The sequence below is a fragment of the Salmo trutta genome, chromosome 6, assembly GCF_901001165.1.
Source record: "Salmo trutta chromosome 6, fSalTru1.1, whole genome shotgun sequence".
NCBI classification, from domain to species: domain Eukaryota; kingdom Metazoa; phylum Chordata; class Actinopteri; order Salmoniformes; family Salmonidae; genus Salmo; species Salmo trutta.
Window position 1 is genome coordinate 41,429,840 of NC_042962.1, and position 11,710 is coordinate 41,441,549.

Below are 11,710 nucleotides of genomic sequence, written 5' to 3' on the forward strand. Positions count from 1 at the left end.
ACAATTTCTCCCCCATAAAATAAAAATGACCTGAAGAACAGGGCAGATGCAAAGTTTGGTAACAGGAGGACTGTTTGTGCCGTCATTCTGTTACCAAACATTGCACTGTTCTTCAAGTAAATGTGTTTTTGTAATACTTTCAGTGAAAGTTGATAAAAGTCGTTCTCGTGCATAGAGTTGTATGGTTAAACTTTGCAATCATCGGTTTTAGTTTGGCTTACATTTTAAAGTAAAAAATGTGAGTCTCAGTATCATTCTGTTACCAAGGAATTGCCCATAAGGAATTGCCCAAAAGGCATGAATGGCGCCAACCTTACACTTGCGCATCAGTGGATGCATTCTCAGTATGGGTGAGCCTAGTATGTTATTTGTTGCTTACTGCATTTTTTTTTTTTTACTAAACCGTATGTTCTAAATAGTATGTAGTATGATAAGTACACAATATTTTGTTTTAGTAAGTAGTAGTAAAGACAGATTCCGGACACGGCCTGTGTGTGTCTGTATGCATTCGTCTGTGTGGCTGTTTGTAGGTTGTATTTACTCGTCTGCCTGATCACAGCTCCAATAACAGGCACTTTCCTGTGACCTGTATGTGTGCGTATCCATGTACATTTGTGCGCCCGGTCTTTCTATCCCATACTGCTTCCTCTCTCTCCGTCACCCTCCCCACCTCTTCTGCCCGTCACTCCGGCTCAGAATGGCTGTCACTAAGGCCCCTCAGTGTGACAGACAGACAGGACACAGCCGTCCCCGCTACTACTGCCAAATTGGGGACATGAAAGCCAGCACGCTGATCCGCTGTTTACAAATCCCCTTCCGCTTGCTTCGATCCTCTTCCCTCTCTTTCTCTCCCTCTTCCCGGGGACGGATGAAATCCGACAGGGAACCAAGCCAATTAGCGCGGCCAGTTCCGGACCTAAATTCTCTCATTTCCATCAAAAATCCCAGTATGTGGTTATGTTGTCCTAAAGGATGGGCGCCTTAGACGGACAACACCCTCCTCAGACCTACTGTAAATCCCCCATAGATGGCCTGCATCCCGATTTGCCACCCTTCTCCCGAAGTGTACACTTGTACTTTTTCCATCATGGATTTAGCCAATGCTTACACCAATCCAATGCTTTTAAATCCATGACGGGGAGTGTGCAAGTGCACACTTTGGGTGAATTGAGACTTATGCATAGTTCTTGTAAGTGGACTAGAGTGATGCTGGAGTTGTAAGACGTGTTTAGATGTGTTTACGTGTCGGTGACATTAAGCTGTGACGAGCTGAAGCTGGGATGTTTTTCTTAACCATAATGTTGTTAGCTAAGTTTGTCATGGTTTGTCACGTCATGATTTTACCTTTTTGACGCTTTGAAGGCTGGTGGCTTTTTGTCCTCACAGGAGGGGATTTGTTGACCTTAGGTTTTCACCTCGAAAACATGTCAGAGTATCTTGGAGAATGTTTGTCTGTGTGTTTTTTGTGTCTGTTTGCAGGTTGTGTTCACTCCCAAGTTTGTCTCACCACTCATCCTGTGGGTAAATTACTTACAACTATAATGTTTGAGTAGTCAGGGCAGTAGTTTTCATTTCGTTTTTTTTCTCTTCCGTTTTCTGGAATGTTGATTTTAAAAACCTGTCCAATGTCCATCAGCAACCACCACCAAAATGCCTCCTGCCTGAAAATGTTTGTCGTTCTGAGGCACGGTGCATCTTATATCCTATATTTCTAGCATGGCGCAATTCAAATTTATATCTTTCCTATGGACGTCAACAGCGGGTCACGCTATCGAGGTACGCAGCCCGAGAAAAACAAATTATATATATTTTTTGCTCTATGTTGGACTGCTTCCTGAAATGATTTGGTAATTTACTTGTTGCTGTGGTGACCTGTCAATCAAGCATTAGAGGGATTTTGGAAGAAGAAAAAACGGCCAAATAAAGGGAAAATCCTCATGCATATATATCGGCTACTAAACCGTCAACATGACAGGCAGGCTTCTTCTTTCCTGTATAGCATAGCTCCCTTCGTACAACACCATTGATCTATGTCAAGAGGTTTGGACCTCTTGGTGTAATGGCTTGGGCTTTGGCCTGACAAACAAAGGGCAGTGGGTTCAAGTCCCTGTTTTGCTAATCCCGAATTCAGTGCAATATACTGGCATGTACGATGATGGATAACAAGACAATCTCTATTAAGGTAAATTGCTTCAGGATACGTATATATGGACGTCTGGATATTCCAGACATGTATATGGCTAGACGAAAACACCAGTCAACCTCAAACGACGGATGCTCATCATCGACCAATGAAAGCAGCTCATTGAGCCATTGGCGAGTTGTCTCCTGGTCATCTGATCTCCAGCACTTCAGGTTCTTCACTTACCTGGCTGAGTTCGACGTTGCAGTCGAGACTGACTGATCTATGAATCTCCTTGCATCATAAATAACTACTCAAAATGATTTGTAGATCAGTCACAATTCAGCCATGATGCATCACGGTTTTGATGCTCGTGATCATGGCCTCTGTCTTCATGGAGGCTGATCCACCAATGAAAGAAGCTCATTAAGATCAAATCAAAGTTTATTTGTCACATGCGCCGAATACAATGTAAATGCTTACTTACAGGCTCTAACCAATAGTGCGAAAAAAAAGGTGTGTGTGTGTAAGTAAAGAAATAAAACAACAGTAAAAAGACATTAGTCAGGCTTATTGAGTTAGTATGTACATGTAGATATGGTTAAAGTGACTATGCATATATGATGAACAGAGAGTAGCAATAGCGTAAAATGAGGGGTTGGCGGGTGGTGGGACACAATGCAGATAGCCCGGTTAGCCAATGTGCGGGAGCACTGGTTGGTCGGGCCAATTGAGGTAGTTTGTACATGAATGTATAGTTAAAGTGACTATGCATATATGGTAAACAGAGAGTAGCAGGGGGAGGGCACACAATGCAAATAGTCCGGGTAACCATTTGGTTACCTGTTCAGGAGTCTTATGGCTTGGGGGTAAAAACTGTTGAGAAGCCTTTTTGTCCTAGACTTGGCACTCTGGTACCGCTTGCCATGCGGTAGTAGAGAGAACAGTCTATGACTGGGGTGGCTGGGGTCTTTGACAATTTTCAGGGTCTTCCTCTGACACCGCCTGGTGTAGAGGTCCTGGATGGCAGGCAGCTTTGCCTGCCATCCAGTGATGTACTGGGCCATACGCACTACCCTCTGAAGTGCCTTGCGGTCGGAGGCCGAGCAATTGCCGTACCAGGCAGTGATGCAACCGGTCAGGATGCTCTCGATGTTGCAGCTGTAGAACCTTTTGAGGATCTCAGGACCCATGCCAAATCTTTTTAGTTTCCTGAGGGGGAATAGGCTTTGGACCATTCTAATTTGTTGTTGATGTGGACACCAAGGAATTTGAAACTCTCAACCTGCTCCACTACAGCCCCGTCGATGAGAATAGGGACGTGCTCGGTGCTCCTTTTCCTGTAGTCCACAATCATCTCCTTAGTCTTGGTTACGTTCAGGTTGTTATTCTGGCACCACCCAGCCAGGTCTCTGACCTCCTCCCTGTAGGCTGTCTCGTCGTTGTCGGTGATCAGGCCTACCACTGTTGTGTCGTCAGCAAACTTAATGATGGTGTTGGAGTCGTGCCTGGCCATGCAGTCATGGGTGAACAGGGAGTACAGGAGGGGACTGAGCACGCACCCCTGGGGAGCTCCAGTTTTGAGGATCAGCGTGGCAGATGTGTTGCTACCTACTCTCACCACCCGGGTGCGGCCCGTCAGGAAGTCCAGGATCCAGTTGCAGAGGGAGGTGTTTAGTCCCAGGTTCCTTAGCTTAGTGATGAGCTTTGAGGGTAATATGGTGTTGAACGCTGAGCTGTAGTCAATGAATAGCATTCTCACATAGGTGTTCCTTTTGTCCAGGTGGGAAAGGGCAGTGTGGAGTGCAATAGAGATTGCATCATCTGTGGATCTGTTTGGGCTGCATGCAAATTGGAGTGGGTCTAGGGTTTCTGGGATAATGGTGTTGATGTGAGCCATTACCAGCCTTTCAAAGCACTTCATGACTACGGACGTGAGTGCTACGGGTCTGTAGTCATTTAGGCAGGTTGCCTTTGTGTTCTTGGGCACAGGGACTATGGTGGTCTGCTTGAAGCATGTTGGTATTACAGACTAAATCAGGGACATGTTGAAAATGTCAGTGAAGACACCTGCCAGTTGGTCAGCACATGCCCGGAGCACATGTCCTGGTAATCCGTCTGGCCCCGCAGCCTTGTGAATGTTGACCTGTTTAAAGGTTTTACTCACGTCGGCTACGGAGAGCGTGATCACACAGTCGTCTGGAACAGCTGATGCTCTCATGCATGCCTCAGAGTTGCTTGCCTCGAAGCGAGCATCGAAGTGATTTTAGCTCGTCTGGTAGGCTCGTGTCACTGGGCAGCTCGCAGCTGTGCTTCCCTTTGTAGTCTGTAATAGTTTGCAAGCCCTGCCACATCCGACGAGCATCGGAGCCGGTGTAGTATGATTCAATCCTAGCCCTGTATTGAAGCTTTGCCTGTTTGATGGTTCGTCGCAGGGCATAGCAGGATTTCTTGTAAGCTTCCGGGTTAAAGTCCCGCACCTTGAAAGCGGCAGCTCTACCCTTTAGCTCAGTGTGAATGTTGCCTGTAATCCATGGCTTCTGGTTGGGGTATGTACGTACAGTCACTGTGGGGACGACGTCCTCAATGCACTTATTGATAAAGCCAGTGACTGATGTGGTGTATTCCTCAATGTCATCGGAAGAATCCCGGAACATGTTCCAGTCTGTGATAGCAAAACAGTCCTGTAGTTTAGCATTTGCTTCATCTGACCATTTTTTTTATAGACCGAGTCACTGGTGCTTCCTGCTTCAATTTTTGCTTGTAAGCAGGAATCAGGAGGATAGAGTTGTGGTCGGATTTACCAAATGGAGGGCGAGGGAGAGCTTTGTACACGTCTCTGTGTGTGGAGTACAGGTGATCTAGAATTGTTTTCCCTCTGGTTGCACATTTAACATGTTGATAGAGATTTGGTAGAACTGATTTAAGTTTCCCTGCATTAAAGTCTCCGGCCACAAGGAGAGCCGCCTCTGGGTGAGTGGTTTCCTGTTTGTTTATTTCCTTATACAGCTGGCTGAGTGCGGTCTTAGTGCCGGCATCTGTCTGTGGTGGTAAATAAACAGCCACGAAAAGTATAGCTGAGAACTCTCTAGGCAAGTAGTGTGGCCTGCAATTTATCACAATATACTCTACTTCAGGCGAGCAAAATCTAGGGACTTCCTTAGATTCCGTGCACCAGCTGTTGTTTACAAATATGCACAGACCGCTCCCCCTCGTCCTACCGGAGTGTGCTGTTCTATCCTGCCGGTGCAGCGTGTATCCCGCTAGCTGAATATCAATGTCGTCATTCAGCCACGATTCCGTGAAACATAGGATATTGCAGTTTTTGATGTCCCGTTGGTAGGATATTCGTGATCGTACCTCGTCTAGTTTATTGTCCAATGATTGCACGTTGGCGAGTAATATTGACGGTAACGGCAGCTTTCCTAGTTGCCTTCTGCGGGTCCGGACAAGGCGTCCGGCTCTTCTTCCTCTGCGTCGCTTCCTTTTGCGAATGATTGGGATGTCTTCCCTGTGGGGTGTTTGGAGAATATCGTGTGAGTCCTGCTTACTGCTGTTGTTGTTGAAAATCTTTGTCTAATCCGAGGTGAGTGATCGCTGTCCTGATATCTAGAAGCTCTTTTCTGCCGTAAGATACGGATGCAGAAACATTATGTACAAAATAATTTACAAATTACGCAAAAAAAAAAACACATAATAGCACAATTGGTTAGGAGACCGTAAAACAGCGGCCATTTCCTCCCGCGCCATTTTGTCAAGACCTCTTCAACCAATTGAGCTATCAGGAAGTTGTCTCCTGGTCATCTGATCCACAGCACTTCAGGTCCTTCACTCTGTCTTCATCCAGCAACATGGAGGCTCATCGACCAATGAAAAAAGCCAATTGAGCCATCAGGAAGTTGTCTCCTTCTACTGGTCATCTGATCTCATTGCTTTGGGTCATTCACTCTGTCTTTATCCAGAAAGCGATTACACCTCTTCCCATTGCCGCCGTCCCGTCGTCAAGCTCAATGTGATCGATAGGTGTCTGCCGGCCGTATGTCCGTCTTAGGCTGTCTGTGTGTGTGTGTGTGTGTGTGTGTGTGTGTGTGTGTGTGTGTGTGTGTGTGTGTGTGTGTGTGTGTGTGTGTGACGTACCCTCCCTCACAGGAAAATATTAAGTGGCTCTTATGAGGTCTAAGGAGAAGGGCAGGAGTGGTCACAGCACGTTAACCTCTAACCCTGCCCTTTTCATGGGGTAGGAATGCTGTCTGTAGGGGGGAGTTGGGGATATGGAGGGTCACACTTCTTTCTTATTCTCTCGCTTTCTTCCTTGGACTGTTTTGAAATCAAAGTGCAGTGCATTTATTGGCTGGCCAATGGTGCGGCTGCCTTTTTCCTCTCTCTCGCTCTCTTTTCCTTTTCTCAGTCACGTACATTCTCTCTTTCCCCCTCTGTCTTTCATTACACCTGCTCACTACTTGTTAGGGTCTACGCACACACATGCTCACTCGCACACACAAAGAAACGCAAATAATCACTCACTTGCCCGCACGCACACACACACGCCAAAGATCACTCTCTCCCTCCCAAATGAGTGTGAAAATAAGACGTGTAGCTGACTTGTTAAATATTCATTTGTTTTTGACAGAAATGGGGGGAAAATGGAGACAAGACAAATTGCCTGGAGCAAGCGCTTTGTGCAAGAATCGTTAAAATATGCCAGAAGTTAGAAACGCAAACAATTGAAATAAAGCCCATATTTCACGTGCCGCCCTTGGGTGACAGATGCATCTCTCACTCTGTGGCTGTCAGAGAGGGAGCGCCTCCCCCCCTCCCTCCCTCCTCTCATTCCTCTCTCGGCTAAGCAGCCTGATTGACACAGTATTACACCCGGGACTGGCCAGACATTGTTTAAAGATGCACACTCACACGCACCTTTCACTTTTGTCACACAGACACACCATACACCTTTCACTTCACACACACACACACACACTCTCCCCTCGTTAATGAAGACGCTCCTGAGAACATTATATCTATCACACCAGTCCGACCTCACACCCTGAAAATACATTTTTCTCTCTGTCTTGACGCTTACTCACTTTAACTCTCTCGGTCTCTCTCTCTCAACTCACTCTCTGCTTACTCCCTACTTTCTCCTCGGCTCTTCTTCCATTCCCCATTCTGCCTCTCTATATTGGTAATCATATTTTGTGTTGTGTTCATTTCTTAGACTTTGCGTTTGGAGGTTCCTGTATATCTTGATTTGGTCTGTGCGTGCTGCTGGATTCCCATGCAACTGGGACGTCAATGCAACTGGATGTGTGCGGGTGCACAAAGTGTGTGGGCTTGCACGCGTATCGCATCCATCGAGAAACTGATGAATCAATAACACCGTACATTCTGGGCCTACAGCTGAACTAAACGGTATTTCACTCAAAGCTCGTTTCAACACCGTCTTTATTGCGACGATCCGAGTTGGCTTGACGGCAGTGGTGGTTCTAACGGCAATAGCTTCATCTGGGAGGGTGGTTTTGATCTATTTGGTCGTATAACTCGTAATACGAAGCGTTAATGGGAGGTGATTTAGCCCAAATTGCCGCCGCCTGCTGCGGTATGCATATGGAGGAAATAAGATAAATAGATTTAATTATGCCCAGTGGGAATAACGAGAGACGAGAGACTCTGTTTTAATTATTGAAGAGGGGCGTAGCTTTCTGCTGCCAGGAAGGAACTGGGATTAGCTTATCATGCTGTCAATCAAGGGAAGAGGAAGGTAGAGAAAGATATAGTGAGGAAGAGTGTGGAGCGTGGCAGAGTTCTTTGTGCGTGTCTGTTTCTGAATGAAAGAACACAAATTATAGTAATGATTTTTAGATGGACCGTTTCATTCTTTCTCAACATACTTGTAAACTTCTAGCTTCTTAACCGCCCTCTGTGTGATGTACACTACTGCAGCATTCCAGTGTTCTGTACCAGAAAACACCAAAGAGCCCCTGTTACATCACACCTCTTTATGTACAGTTGAAGTCGGAAGTTTACATAAACTTAGGTTGGCGTCATTAAAACTCATTTTTCAACCACTCCACAAATTTCTTGATAACAAACTATAGTTTTGGCAAGTCGGTTAGGACATCTACTTTGTGCATGACACAAGTCATTTCTCCAACAATTGTTTACAGACAGATTATTTCACTTATAATTCACTGTATCACAATTCCAGTGCGTCAGAAGTTTACATACACTAAGTTGACTGTGCCTTTAAACAGCTTGGAAAATTCCAGAAAATTATGTCATAGCTTTAGACATCATTTGAGTCAATTGGAGGTGTACCTGTGGATGTATTTCAAGGCCTACCTTCAAACTCAGTGCCTCTTTGCTTGGCATCATGGGAAAAGCAAAAGAAATCAGCCAAGACCTCAGGAAAAAAAATTGTAGACCTCCACAAGTCTGGTTCATCCTAACAATAGTACACAAGTATAAACACCATGGGACCACGCAGCCGTCATACTGCTCAGGAAAGAGACGCGTTCTGTCTCCTAGAGATGAACGTACTTTGGTGCGACAAGTGCAAATTGATCCCAGAACAACAGCAAAGGACCTTGTTAAGATGCTGGAGGAAACCGGTACAAAAGTATCTATATCCACAGTAAAACGAGTCCTATAACGACATGACCTGAAAGGCCGCTCTGCAAGGAAGAAGCCACTGCTCCAAAACTGCCATAAAAAAGCCAGACTACGGTTTGCAACTGCACATGGGGACAAAGATCGTACTTTTTGGAGAAATGACCTCTGGTCTGATGGAACAAAAATAGAACTGTTTGGCCATAATGACCATCGTTATGTTTGGAGGTAAAAGGGGGAGGCTTGTAAGCCGAAAAACACCATCCCAACCGTGAAGCACGAGGGTGGCAGCATCATGTTGTGGGGGTGCTTTGCAGCAGGAGGGACTGGTACACTTCACAAAATAGATGGCATCATGAGGTAGGAAAATGATGTGGATATATTGAAGCAACATCTCAAGACATCAGTCAGGAAGTTAAAGCTTGGTCGCAAATGGGTCTTCCAAATGGACAATGACCCCAAGCATTCTTCCAAAGTTGTGGCAAAATGGCTTAAGGACAACAGTCAAGGTATTGGAGTGGCCATCACAAAGCCCTGACCTCAATCCTATAGAAAATTAGTGGGCAGATCTGAAAATCGTGTGCACGCAAGAAGGCCTACAAACCTGACTCAGTTACACCAGCTCTGTCAGGAGGAATGGGCCAAAATTCACCCAACGTATTGTGGGAAGCTTGTGGAAGGCTACCCAAAATGTTTGACCCAAGTTAAACAATTTAAAGACAATGCAACCAAATACTAATTGAGTGTATGCAAACTTCTGACCCACTGGGAATGTGATGAAAGAAATAAAAGCTGAAATAAATCATTCTCTCTACTATTATTCTGACATTTCACATTCTTGAAATAAAGTGGTGATCCTAACTGACTTAAAACAGGGAATTTGTTTCTAGGATTAAAAGTCAGGAATTGTGAAAAACTGACTTTAAATGTATTTGGCTAAGGTGTATGTAAACTTCCGACTTCAGCTGTACTTGTTAATTGAACTTATCCCTACTTGTCTCTCCGGCTTCCAAAACTTCCAACTCCACCGAGGTACCGGTAGAAAATACACACAGCAATCTAATTACCGTGATAACATTTATAGGCTGTGAGATTGTGTTCTCTGTCTATCTCTCTCGCCGCCTCTGGAAGCCTCACTGTTCTCTCTCTATATTCCTAAGCTCCAACCGTGCCATACTTTCGTGGGAGCTTTGGCTTATCCCTCCCTTTCTCATTTTCTCTCTCTCTCTCTCATTGTCGTTCTCACTCTTTCTCTCCCAGCTTGTTATTTTGGTACTCAAAGGCAGATGCGTATTTAGCTGGCATTATGGGCGATCAACTCCTCGTCCTGTGGAATGTGTAGGAATGAGTGTATCATCCTTGTGTGTGTGTGGTGCTTCAACTGGCCTAAGAGGTCAGGCCTACCCACCTGGAACGATGTCAGAGTGTTTGTGTGCGTGCGCATGCAACTGGAAGTGTGCGGCTGCCCGCTGTGTGTGTACGCATGCTTGCATGCGTATATTGCATATGTAACACCAGATGCACCATCTCAGCTATTCGCCTCATTCATTTCCATCCTAAAAGACAGACGCCGTCAATGAACTCCCCTGACAGACCGACAGACAGTCTGTAAACTGTCTCCTGACACATCACTCTTGCCGACTGAACGCCTGCTTGGACTGAATGCCTGTTTAGCTACTCAATAGTGCTCCTCAGTAACCAGTGTCCCACTGGCTCCATCCAACAGCTCTGAAGGAAGCCTATTTATTCACCACTCCCTGCTCTCTGCTTGTTGTCACACTGTAAAAAATAAAAGCAGCTTCATTTCCCGAGCTGCCAACCACGGAGGTGATAATGGAGGAAATGAGTCTAGCACACATAGGTAAAAACTGTTATATAGTGTAGCTAGCACACATACTGGTTAATAGGCCACAGTATGTTTCTTCTCTTACTCTCTCGATTTCCCTCCCTCTCTCTCACTCTCTCTGCCTCCGTCTCTGTTTCTCCCTCTTTTTACCCTCCTTCCCGCTCTCCCTCCCTCCCTAGGGAGCCAATTCCACAGGTCGCAGGGCAGTTACATCACCCAGGCTGTCTGTGATCTCACTGTGTTTTGAACCTCATTAGAAAGAAGGCACAATCCTTTTCTTTTACTCTTCCCCCCCTTCTCTCACCCACTTCCTCAGAATATCATGTAATGAGCATGGGGAAGCTTCTGGAAGAGGTGATTAAGATGATGAGTAAAGGCGCCTTCCAAAAAACCTGATTTTCACTGGAACTCAACCGGACAGTCTTTTGTCTTGTCATACTTGGACATTTTGGGGATATTGGTTCTAGTTTTTTCATTTCCTTTCAGGAGGAGTGTCACCATCGTAGACCCAGGAGACATTCTGGTGACTCTGACACACCGGCAAAGGCAGACTAATGATGACAGTGCTATGCTAATAATGGTTCCGTTTGGCTCCTTGTGACAGTAGGACCACATTAAGCCGTGACACCAATGACCCAGTAACCCAGAGCATCCATCTTATACCATTATGTGAAAGTAATGCAGCCAGTGCTATGATGTTGGTGTAGTGTGTTTTGAATTAGGTCTCCCACTCTTTGTGCGGCTGTGTGTGGCTCCCAATGAGCTTTCCCACACAGAGTGGCGGCCATCTTCCCGTGTTGTTTCTCTAGCTTGTGGGACTGTCAGGTATCTCAGCATCAAATGGGAACAGGAAATGACAATGAGAAATGACATCTGTATTTCTGAATAAACATGATTTGATATAAGGACAAATTTACACAGCTAGATAGAATCCAGCTCCGAAGTCTCACTCGATACATTTCATTTTCAAACTGTTTTAGAAAATTCAGAGTGTTTTCTATCCGAATGTGTTAATAATATGCATATCCTAGCTTCTGAGTTGGTGTAGGAGGCAGTTAAAAATGGGCACATATTTTTTTCAAAATTTCTCAATACTGCCCCCTAGCCCCAACAGGTTAAAACAAATCTGACTTCAA